Raw genomic sequence first — 12059 nt, forward strand, 5'->3', positions numbered from 1 at the left:
AACAACCTTCTTACGTGGGGATTTCTCCTCATAAAGATATAGTTTCTTCCCAGTGGCAATTCTGAGCGGGAAAGTGACTGCAGCAGAAAAGATCCTGCGTCTCCTCTACACACCAATCATCTGCTCAGATTTGCAGCCTCCTGAGTCTGGCTCTGGTTTACCAAAAGGCAAGAGAATATAATACAGTGGTATCTCAGGTTACATACGCTTCAGGTTACAGACGCTTCAGGTTACCTCAGGTTAAGAACTTTGCTTCAGGATGAGAACAGAAATCGTGCTCCGGTGGCGCAGCAGCTGCAGGAGGCCCCATTAGCTAAAGTGGTGCTTCAGGTTAAGAACAGTTTCAGGTTAAGAACGGACCTCTGGAACGAATTAAGTACTTAACTTGAGGTACCACTGTAGAGTGGATGCTTGGAAGTTGAACGTAATCTGTTCTGGAAGGATGTTTGACTTCCAAAACATACAGATTCTGAGGTGCAGCTTCCGATTGGCTCACAGCTAGGCTTTTCACAGATTGGAAGCCACGTTTGGGTTTCAAGGAACGTTGGAAAACCAGAACACTTACTTCCAGGTTTTTGATGTTCGGGAGCCGAAACGTTCGGGAACAGAGCAGATCAAGAACCAAAGCTCCTCTGTATGACATCAGCACATGCAATTATCTAGCTAGATCTGGACTATTTGCTAATTTAAGACAGCGTTCCCTGGTTCCCTCCAAATATTTTTGGACAACACCTCCCATGGACCATAATGGCTAGGGCTGATGGGAGTTGTAGATCAAAACATGTGGAGGCACCAGACTGGGGAAGGAACATCTCTGGGCCTTAGTCACACAGCCTGTGATGCTGCTTAATGCATTATAGCTCATACTATCAGTTTAGTCTTGGGTTCATTTTACATAGAAGTAGAAAGGCACTGTGTTCAGCTGGACTGTCGCTCTCCAGAGTACAAATAATATATGGTAAGCTATGTGGGTCAAAGGACAGGCAGGGTTGCAGCTTAAACAACAGCAAAAGATGATGAAAAGGGATGCAAATTTTCATAGAGTTTGCATATGCTAATTTATGCATACAGATGCAAATTTAAAAACAATTACTTCAATATACAAGGCAAGTCAATTAATTTCACATTCAAATCACCCTAAGAACACACTGCAATTAATCTGCACCCCGTCTCAGATAATCTAAACCAGTTCTTCTTCAATTAATTTACCCCCAATTAATTTCAACCAGATTCTGCTCCAAAATCAATTTCCATTTAATTAATTACCCCTCACTCATCATCAATCAACATGTCATTGCCCCTCCCCCCCAATTAAATTAAAAATAAACAAGATGTGTGGTTCCTTTTGGGTGATGGTGGAAAATTCTTCTATGAAATGCGGTGGGTAGTGGGTGGTCTCTTTATTATTATTATTATTTAATTAATGAAAAGAAAAACAATTCCATGTAACTGCAATATGATCATTTGAGGTCTGGAACCCAAATGAGCTCCCCTATTTTAAGGGGAAAAGCTTAATTTCAGTGAAAGGCAAGCTCACTTCTGTGCCGCAACACACAAACTGTAACCTAAAATCCCCTGGAAAATGATATCACTTCCATTTCCTTTCCAGGAACTTCAAATGCTCCTGGGAAATGATGTCAGGGCAGCCATTTCTTTTTCCATACAACATCCCTAGAAAGGAAACGGAAGTGACATCATTTTACACCTAGAATTTAATTTACAATGCAGTAGAGCCTTGGCCTTAATATTTTTTGGGGGGTGAGAGAAAGATAGACCACACTGAACACCATGTGTTATCCTGTATGTTTGCTACAAGACATATGGAAAGTGGACACCATCCCAGATAACCCTTGAAATACTGTTTCATCTGGTATGGAAGATTATACCTGAAGAAGCGTCTCCATCCCCATCTTTCTGCCTGGCCGCCGAGGTCCAGCGGCGAAGGCCTTCTGGCAGTTCCCTCATTGTGAGAAGTGAGGTTACAGGGAACCAGGCAGAGGGCCTTCTTGGTAGTGGCGCCCACCCTGTGGAACGCCCTCCCATCAGATGTCAAAGAGATAAACAACTACCTGACATTCAGAAGATATCTGAAGGCAGCCCTGTTCAGGGAAGTTTTTAATGTGTGACATTTTAGTGTATTTTTGGTCTTTGTTGGAAGCCGCCCAGAGTGGCTGGGGAAACCCAGCCAGATGGGCGGGGTACAAATAATAAATTATTATTATTATTATTATTATTATTATTATTATTATTGCACTCAAGTGACAGGGCAGAAAATTACGTTGTGTCACATGACTGCCCCATTCACTTTCAATAAAACATTAGGTGGGAGGAGATCTATTTATTTTCAACAACGATGCACAACAATGAAGGACATATCCACCATTGCGGAAGGCGCTTTTCTCCTTGCAGTGCTCCAGGATGGAAGTGACAGGGATGAGTCTGTCTATAAGCTTCTCCCTTGCAATATAGCTCTGAGATGCAGGTTGACCTGATCCTTGGATAAAACTCATTTCCTGTTCTGTCCGGCTGAATGTGCCATTAGGCCCAAAATATTTGAAGTACCAAGACTGAAGCACACCCTCCAATATTTCTCCACTGAAAAAAATAGGGATGCCCTACCATAATCTTCAATATTTCCCTGGTGAAAATAGGGATGTCCTAAGGAATTATGGTGCTGGAGGAGACTCTTGAGAGTCCCATGGACTGCAAGAAGATCAAACCTCTCCATTCTTAAGAAAATCAGCCCTGAGTGCTCACTGGAAGGACAGATCCTGAAGCTGAGACTCCAATACTTTGGCCACCTCATGAGAAGAGAAGACTCCCTGGAAAAGACCCTGATGTTGGGAAAGATGGAGGGCACAAGGAGAAGGGGACAACAGAGAATGAGATGGTTGGACAGTGTTCTCAAAACTATGAACATGAGTTTGACCAAGCTGCGGGAGGCAGTGGAAGACAGGAGTGCCTGGCGTGCTCTGGTCCATGGGGTCACGAAGAGTCAGACACAACTAAATGACTAAACAACAAAAGAAAAGCGGGACATTCCGGGATCAAATCAGAAATCGGGATGGCTTCTGTAAATCAGGGACTATCCCTGGAAAATAGGGACGCTTGGGGAATCTGCTGAAGTCTACAAGGGTGTTTTTTTTTTTATGGCACACACCTGCCTTTAAACCTCTCCCCTAGAAGGAAGTAAATATGCAGTGCTTTTTTGTGATGGTGCTCTATGCCCTCTATGCTGCCCATGGAAGACATTTTGTGTTGGCATGCAAGACATTTTTATTAAGAGGTGAGTACCTGTGTGCCATTTTTCATCACACACACACACACACACACACACACACACGCAGAGAGACTTATTGGAGAAATTTGGAGAAATTTCTGCCTGGACACCAACACAAAACCAGCAAAAGGCAGCCTTTCAGCACAATTAATTCTTCAGGAATCAGAATTTTGTCTATTAAGAACGTTAGCCTGAAGCATCTCCACTTCAAGCTGCTAATAATATCGATTCTGTTTGCAGTACACCTTGCATTGTATTATTTATAAGAAACAATATTCTCTCCTCCCTCGACAGTGTTCTCTGGCTGCAAGAATTGGCTCGGCACGAAAGGTGCTGGAACGATTTTGGTTATGTTTCCATAGCTACCTTTGCTGCTAAATGTGGTTTGCTCCATTTTAAAGTCAACTAGCATGCATATGTGCAGACATACTGCAACCAGTGGAGTATTTTCAAGCTAATCTCCAGCCTTCCTACTGCTAAGCGAATATCTATGCAATCGGTATATTTGTGAAAGGACGCTTGCAGCATAAATAATTGGGGAACTTGCGTTCTGGCTAGAGGTGTGAGTCTACAGCTAGATAATGCAGGCAGGAGGGTGAGTGTTCGCTGTTTGGAGAGGGAGCAGGAAAGGCATTCTGGCATCTCCCTTCACTTTGTATGCTCCAGTCAGCACTTATAATATTATAGATATTTTTCCGTTTTCTTAAAAAAGAAAAGTTTGAGGTAAGCGGGTGCCCCCTAGTGGCTGTTGGTGTGTTTGCCATGTGAAATCCATATGTTTAAACACCAGCCAATGGGAAACAAAAGACCCACCCCGCCTCTTCCAGCAATGTCCCTAAAGTGTAATTATTATTGTATACAGTTATTTTTAGATTTAGATTGTTGCTGAAATCCTCCAGCTTAGGAGGAGGCCTACTGTGCATGTAGATGCATCCAGTGGGTGCACAGCATGTTTTTTAGCACTCTGATTTTTATGATTTTTGTTTTAATGCTTTGGGAAATCACTTTGTGGTCTGTTTGATTCAAGGCTGTGGCAGAGAGAAATTTCCCCCAGATGCAAGATGAGATGCAGGGACATTTAGCAAAAGGGTCAAGACCAAACTACCCCACGCTGATCATGTTAGATGTATAGATATTCACAGGTATGTCATCATGACAAAACGTTATGGCTTGTGCTTTTCTTACGGTCTGAAAGTCATTTTAGAAAAGAAAGGAAATCTCAGCCTTGATCTGTCCCCTCCCTGCGAGTGACCATAGGGAAAACAGAAGCATGGTTCTGGGCCAAACTAGACAATACTCCCCCCCCCCCCTTTAAATAAGGATCGGGCCTGTGATGTATAGGGATTGGGCAGCCCATTTGCCTATATCAGAGGCAGGGAATCCTTTTCAGCCTGAGGGCCACATTTCCTTCTCAGCCAAGCTTATAGGGACCACATACTAGGGCTATGTATTTGATTCAACCAAACCCTGAACTGAATCAGAATTCTTTTCTGTGGGAGGTTCTCGGTTTCAGTTGAGTAAGGTGGTGACAGCCCTAGATTTTCACAGTTTGGAATGGGCCACCCAGAACAATCTAGGGCTGGAGGGCAGAGTTGGGTAGGTAGGAGGAGCAGGTGGGGGGAAAGAGATGCCATGAATGAAAAGGCCTGGGAGTGTAGGAGGGAGCATCTGAGCCTGTTGCATCTCTCAGAAGAAGGCAGGAGTGGTGGTAGTGGATGCTGTGGCATTCATATGGAGCCCCCGGTCGTCTCACGGACTATTGACCCGTACACCACTAATCCGCTGCCACCAACCAGGTCCTCCCCGGTAAATCACTTAGTCTCAGTCAGGTTCTTAAGTTAACAAAGAAGAGTGTAGCTTATTGCAGACACAAATAAACTTTAACTGCATTCAAAACGTTGTTACTCTTTACCTTCTTAGTCTTATTTTTATCCTGTCTCTAACTCTTCTACCTCCTCTCACACAAGAACTAACTGTCTCTCTAATTCCATCTGTCTGCCAACTGCTTTCCTAACTGCCTTTTCCCAACCGACTAACTAAAACCAACCAACCCAAACCTCGGGCGAAGCCCTTTTATAAACAGGTAGGCTCCGCCTCTGGCTTTTCTATTGGTCTACCTATTAACTCTTTCTCTCCCCCTGTACAGACATTTTCAAATGAACGGGCAAATGCCACAGATGCCTTTGGATGTGGGGTGCTCCTTTTCTGCCTGAGCTCTTCTTTTCACCACCTAACTCTCCTCCCCGCCCCTGAAACAGCACTCTCCAAAATCCATGTTTCCTTGCTCATTTGCAAGCATGCCTTCCACACAGGGAAGCTGCTTGGGAAGGAGTACTCAACAGGATTAAGAACACACACATACCTTGTTGTGGGTTGGGAGGAATGGAGAAGACACAACGGTCAGATCTATACTCATGGTTTATAACGTTAAAGAAGGGATAAGGAACGGTTATCATACTGGATTTGGACACATTACATTTTGCTTGTAACATTAATAATCCGTTATCAAAATGTGACACTAGAGGGTGCTGCAGAGCAACCAGGAACTGGCAGTATGAGAAAGTGTGTTGTTATGGAGGAAACAAGGTAAGGAACATTTTTATTTTACCAGTATGCCCTGTGACGTTTCAGAACAAGGTATCCAATATCGTTCTAATAACGTTAAAAAGCTCCATGTAGATCCAGCCAATGTCTTCTTCCTGCTCCCCCTCCTGACTGTATGTTTAAATTGCACCTACCCAAACACATTTAAAAGGGCACTGGATGTCAATCAGCCAAAGGCCCGGTTAAAGAGGAGTGTTTTTGCCTGGTGCCTAAAGATGTATAATGAAGGCGCCAGGTGAACCTCCCTAGGATTTTATAAATGGAGAGCCACCGCAGAAAAGGCCCGTTCTCATGTTGCCACCCTCTGTACCTCTCTAGGAGGAGGTACATGAAGAAGGGCACAACATTATGACATCATATGATTGACAGCTGGGCCTGTCAAAGTTGGCCCACAGGGGGTGGAGGAGCCAAAACATCTGGAGGGCATCAAGTTGGTCTGTGTGCTCAAAATAGTGAGTGTGTATCCACAGCATGATCACACACACACACACACACACACACATACACACAGCACTCTTTGCTCAGGTTGGAGCTCTTCGATTCCTATTTATTTATGTAGACTGTGATCTGCTATTTTTTTCTTCTTCTTTCCAGATTCAGAGACAGCAGAAGAGGAACCCAAAGCTGAAATATTCATCAGGATCTACACTCAGGCTTAAGGAGATTTTTATTTTATTTTAATCAGTTCCATGTTCTACAACAACAAAAAATCAAACAGAAGCTTAAGAGCTTAAATGGGACGTGCCAGCACGGAATGGTTTCCTCACACACTGCCAAGCTCATGCCCTGCAGGGCAGCACTCACTTTCCTTTAGAGCCCATCTGGGATTCATGCAGGAGCATCTGTGTCATCATTGCCAAATAATAATGTAGCTAAGTAGCCTTGGACAGGTAGGTAACAGGCATCTGATCATGGCCAGGACCTTTGCTAATGGGATGCAACAAAGCTCTTCTCAAAGGTAGGGTGGCCACTTATGCATCACCGAAAGAGAGGACAAAGAAAGGAGAGTGATTTGCATAAAAATTGCATATGTTAATTCATATGTATAGGTGAAAAATTCTATAATTTTAAATAGAAATCTCTCCATCATGGGGGTATGGGGTAAGGGGATTTGTGTGCTGATAGCGGATTTCAGCCTTGGTCTCTCAGGTCCTAGTCCAACATTCTACCCCACTCCCCAATACTACACTGGCTGCTGTTATGGTTATTTTGTAGCAGCAGTATTATGGGATGCATATGTCACTCTTCAGCATAGGATCTAGTAGCCAGTCAGGTAAGCCAATAGGAGTACTAGTGTTGCAAAGTCGGGGCAAGTGAGTCTGGGGGGGGGGGGCTGACAAGGGAGGAGTTAAGGGCCAGGTGAGATGTGACAGTATTTTCTCACTTGCTAATGGACTGAATGACTTTTTACAAGTAAATTGCAGACATGGGAGGGAATGTGAACCACCACCACCACCCCACACACAATGGAGATAGCAGACACAAGTGGCCTGATCCAGATCTGGATTGCAGCAGGGGGCAAGGGTGCTTAAACCAAATCCCTTTTGCTTACAAATTGTTTTTTCAAAGTCATTCACACAAAGCCACTTCCGGACCTGTCCAGGAGGTGGGGTTGCGGGCTTCACGCCCACCCCACATGAGCGGGGGCTGCTTTCAGCCCCCGTGAGAGCAGGGGAATCCCGGCCGCGTTGTCCACCCAGCCAGCCAATCGGGTGGCTGGGGGGGCGTGGCCTGCCCTATTTAGGGCTGGCGCGGCTGGGGCTCGCCCTCTTTTGCCAGCTAGCACCCACGTTTTCCCACCCTCCCTCCCTTTAGGTAGGTTTCTAACTCTGCTATGGACTTCGGTCTGTCGCCGCAAGGGGCATGGTAGGAATTTTTCCCAATTGGCGATTTGCAGCCATTTGGTTTTTCGCCTACCTCGTAGCAACTCATCACAACTCCTCGGCATTGGCGGTTAGGCATTGGTAAGAAGGGGTTAAGAGGATGTGGGGAGGGGGTGGAGGAACGCCATCACCTCCCCCCAGAGAATGAAGGGTGGTCTGGTAAAGGACTCCGGGGGGCGTGGGCCTGTCCGAAGCCTATGGAGGTGTGGGCCTAAGGCACGCCCCCGAGCGGTGACCCGGGGGAGCTCCTAGTTGACATGCCTCAGCAGGAGACTTCCCCACTATGGTGTTAACCCTTCCCGTGTCTCCAGCAAATGGGCTGGAGCCAGATAGTCTATAGGACCAATGCCTAAGCCAATGCCTCTCATTCCCGAATTCAATAAAGTTGTGGCCTAATTTGCCCATTTAACCTTAAATTCTGGTGTCTGGTGTCTTTATTTATCCTTGGTGGGGGGCGGGAACTCGCCACGCAATTGCTAATTGGGCAAATGAATTTTTTTGTCTTGTTTGTTCTAAGCCTGGAAGTATTAGGAAGGAAGTCTCAGTGAACAGAAACTGAGCTGGATTAAAAGGTTTTTCTATAGGCCAAACAGGCAGGCACTTTATGGCCATCTTATCTTCAACAACTCACAGACAGACTCATTCAAAGACAGTTGTGTCAGTGGATGGGCACAGAAGGAATCACACAGGAACTTCAGGCAGGTTGCTGACCAGTAGGGGTCTCAGGACTGACTGAGGATCAATGGCTGGAGATCAGTGCAAGCATTACTGTTGGCTGCCCTTGACACTGGACTAACTAATGGATGCTTGAGCTGAGAGTCCTGCATTGCAGAGGGTTGGACCCTTAGGGTCCCTTCCAATTCTACAGTTCTATGATCTTCCTCTTTTTTTTTTTTCTTCATCAATAGTCTTTGAGAAACAATTTGATCATTTTATAAATTTCTGCTTGATCAGGAGCCTGTGTGTTTCACACAAAGCATTGGACCTGGGGAATAGCCAAGGTCAGGCATTTATTTTAAATAATGGGGAGCAGTCATTGCTGCTTTGGCTACACACTATACCTTTAAAGTACATTTAACACAGACACACCTGGAAGAAGCCTGGGAACTGTATTTTGTTAAGGGTACTGGAAATTGTAGTTCAGCGGCAAACTTCAGTTTCCGAGATTCTGTGTGTGTTTTGAATGTGCTTTCGATGTGTGGCATGTCTGCAACTTTAGCCCCACAATCCTAGATGTGCAACCTGATATCTGTAGCATCCAGCAGAGACTTATTCAGCCTGTAACCTCCATCTTGGCTCTGAGTTTACATGTCACTCCTATGGTTACAATATCAGGCAAAATTTTGGTACATTTTTTAAAAAGTTATCCTCCCCATCTGCCCTGCTTGCTCTGTGCAACATCTTGCCCGGTGAAGAATTCTGGGGAACATGAAAGCTTATTCTCTTTTTGTGACTTTTGGGTGGGCCTTAGGCCTTGCCTAACTATAGATTTTGGAGAATTTTCCCACCCCCAACCCCAACTCCTTATGGACCAATACTGTAGCCTATGCTTTTTAAAATATAAATCTGATCCGTCTCTGAGTCATGCTGTCCCGGCCTCAGTATATTAGGATGCCATGAGCAATTCAGGGGAAGTAACATCTGAGTCTGGAGCCTTTCAAGCAGCAGCCTGCTGAGGTGAGGCACTCAACAATCCTCCTGCCCTAAGGTCATACTCAGCGAGGAGTCCCTGGAATTAGACCCACCTCATGCATCGTGATTGAAAACTCCATCCCAGCCGAGAAGCAATGCCTGGAAATAACTTGTTGGTAAGTAGACAGAAGTCTGTAAATCCCGCTTACTGCTCAGCATCTGCCAGCAGCCACAGTCGGCTGCTCCGCTCTGGTGCCTCCGAATCTCAATAAGTCCCCTGCACTCCTCGGCTGCTGCCTTGGTTTTCCTTGGTCACTCTTCGTCACTCTTGACTGCTCCTTGTCTCTCTTCATCAGCCTTAGCAGTGCTCAGCCTCGCCATCTCCCTCTCCCTCCCCTTCTGATTTCTCTCTCTTGCTAGTGTGTCCCCACGCAGGGCAACTTTTCAAACTCAATATATTCCCTAATATTCTACGTTCTCTGCCACCCACTCCAAAAGAGGCCGTGACACAGATGGAGATTGACACGGGGGCATCAGAAAGCGCAGAGAGAGAAGCATTTCTGAGAGAAGATGGAGAGAGAGAGAGAAGGTTATTCCCTTAAGAAGAACTTACTTTGGAGGCAGCCTGTTCAGAATAGGCCCATTTCTCCACTTGAGAGCAGACCGGCAATTTGGCGCGGGGGCTAAGCCGTTGTTGTTATTATTATTAAGATTTATATTGCCACCCATTAAAGAACATTCCCTGGGCAATTCACAACAAAATATTAAGCAAGATAATAAATAATAATAAGAACAGGAAGCCAACAATCAGCCATAAAAGTTCAAGGAAATTCTTGAAGGAGGCAGCATAAAGTAGTTTATAGCCCAGATTTAAAACTGCTAAAAGGACTGGGTGAATTTATTTGGCACCAAAATGACTACGGAGAAAGCACCAGTTTTCTTTGCCTGACACTGGTTCTGGCTTCACGTACTGTTGGTCTCCCTGCCTTCTTCGCTACTTGATCTAATAGGCACCAGCCACTATGCAGCTGAACATGCTTAGTATCCTCTACCACAGTCATAGGCAAACTTGGCCCGCCAGATGTTTTGGGACTACAACTCCCATCACCCCTGACCACTGGTCCTGTTAGCTAGGGATAATGGGAGTTGTAGTCCCAAAACATCTGGAGGGCTGAGTTTGCCTGTGCCTGCTCTACCACATGATCATAAGCCCTTAGCAATCAGTCTTGCTTCTGATCACATGGAGGAGCCTATCCATGTACTTTACAGCCTGATATTCAACAGGGAGAGACAGCTAAACCATTCTGTCAATCAACTTGCCAAAGAAAAGTGCATTGTTGACTTGGTGGTAGTTGGCATAAACCTCTGGGTTCATTTCACTGCCCCTCCCCAAGTGGCTGCACTACCACATTCTTGGGGACCATCCTATCATGCAGCACCCTGGTTCTACCTAGTCAACCCTCCATGGCTTGCACAAACCAGTGAGCACGGGTCAAGAGACCACGTAGTAGACCACACAACTGCAAGAAAATTGTCTGCATCTTCAAGCATCAATAGCTGAAACTGATTCCACAAAATGGACGGCATGGTACATCAGATGCCTCAACAGCTATTGCATCAATGATGATTTAGCTGTGTTTGTTAAAGATGTGGTTATGCTCCAGTTGCTCCCCTTGATTGTCCATTCTTTATTTTCTTTGCTCAGTTTCTCAACAAAGCAGCATCTCTTGAACTTCAGCAATGTTTACTTTCTCTTGTTTAAGAACATGTTATTCTCTTGAATACTTTTCAAATTCAAATTGTATGTGCAGAAACCACATAGTACAATGCAGAGTATCATTAGCCCCCTTTTGCTCTTGCAAGATTTCCCCTTGAAACCACATCACATGAACCCACATATGCTAAATAGGTCCCTCTTTCTATTTCATTTCTCTCTCTGTGCTTCAGTGAAAATCCAAACATTGCAATTCAATCCTTGTTAAAATCTATCAGTAATCAAATACGCATATATTACCGTTTTCATCTCCCAGCTGGTAGATGTTGGCAATGTGTGTGTAAATAATAATGATAATGATGATAATAAACAAAACTAGATTTTATTTCATCTGATATATATGCTAAGGCTTTGCACATTTGAAGCAGATTGGGGTGGGATGAATTATCCCACTTTCCTTTTAAGCATTAATTTGGTGTGTCCATCACTGCTTTACAGTTTACTCTTTCCTTGAGCCCCAGGAATGAGGCTCTTTACTCATAAACAGCTCATTGCTCCTCTTCACCAAAGTGATGGGCTTAGCATTCAGAAACTGCCCGTCATATAACTTCTTATCCTTTCCTGTAGCCTATGGCATATGCATTGTGCACACATCTTATTTCTACTACACTACAAAAACAAACCCACCTGCACATGTTTCAGTGTGGCACAGCTGGCACTAGACCCATCTGCACTATACATTTAAAGCAGTATCACACCACTTTAAACAGTCATGGCATCCTGCAAAGGATCCTGGGGCCTGTAGTTTGTTCATGGTGCTTAGAATGGTTAGGAAAGCCCTATTCCCTTCACAGAGCTACAATTCCCAGCAGTCCCTGGGAAGAAGGATCAAATGTTAAACCACTCTGGAACTAAATGAGCTTCAAGGTCCTTTCAAACTCTATGA

At 44.8% G+C, this 12059-nt stretch overlaps 1 long non-coding RNA gene across 5 annotated transcripts; it reads left to right on the plus strand.

Moving 5' to 3' along the window:
- The first annotated feature begins 4806 nt into the window (after window positions 1–4806).
- On the plus strand, window positions 4807–11498 carry LOC310677602. 5 transcript variants are annotated; one of them, XR_014511321.1, is made up of 4 exons: window positions 4807–4876; window positions 5803–5866; window positions 9370–9575; window positions 10794–11498. It is a non-coding gene; the product is annotated as an uncharacterized lncRNA (long non-coding RNA). The 5 variants fall into 5 exon arrangements; XR_014511324.1 differs by lacking the exons at window positions 4807–4876; window positions 5803–5866 and adding exons at window positions 5291–5363; window positions 6479–6842; XR_014511322.1 differs by lacking the exon at window positions 4807–4876 and having other exon boundaries at window positions 4891–5866.
- The last annotated feature ends 561 nt before the right edge of the window (window positions 11499–12059 follow it).

Source organism: Podarcis tiliguerta (genome assembly GCF_965153285.1).
Source record: "Podarcis tiliguerta genome assembly, chromosome: 5".
Lineage (NCBI taxonomy): Eukaryota > Metazoa > Chordata > Lepidosauria > Squamata > Lacertidae > Podarcis > Podarcis tiliguerta.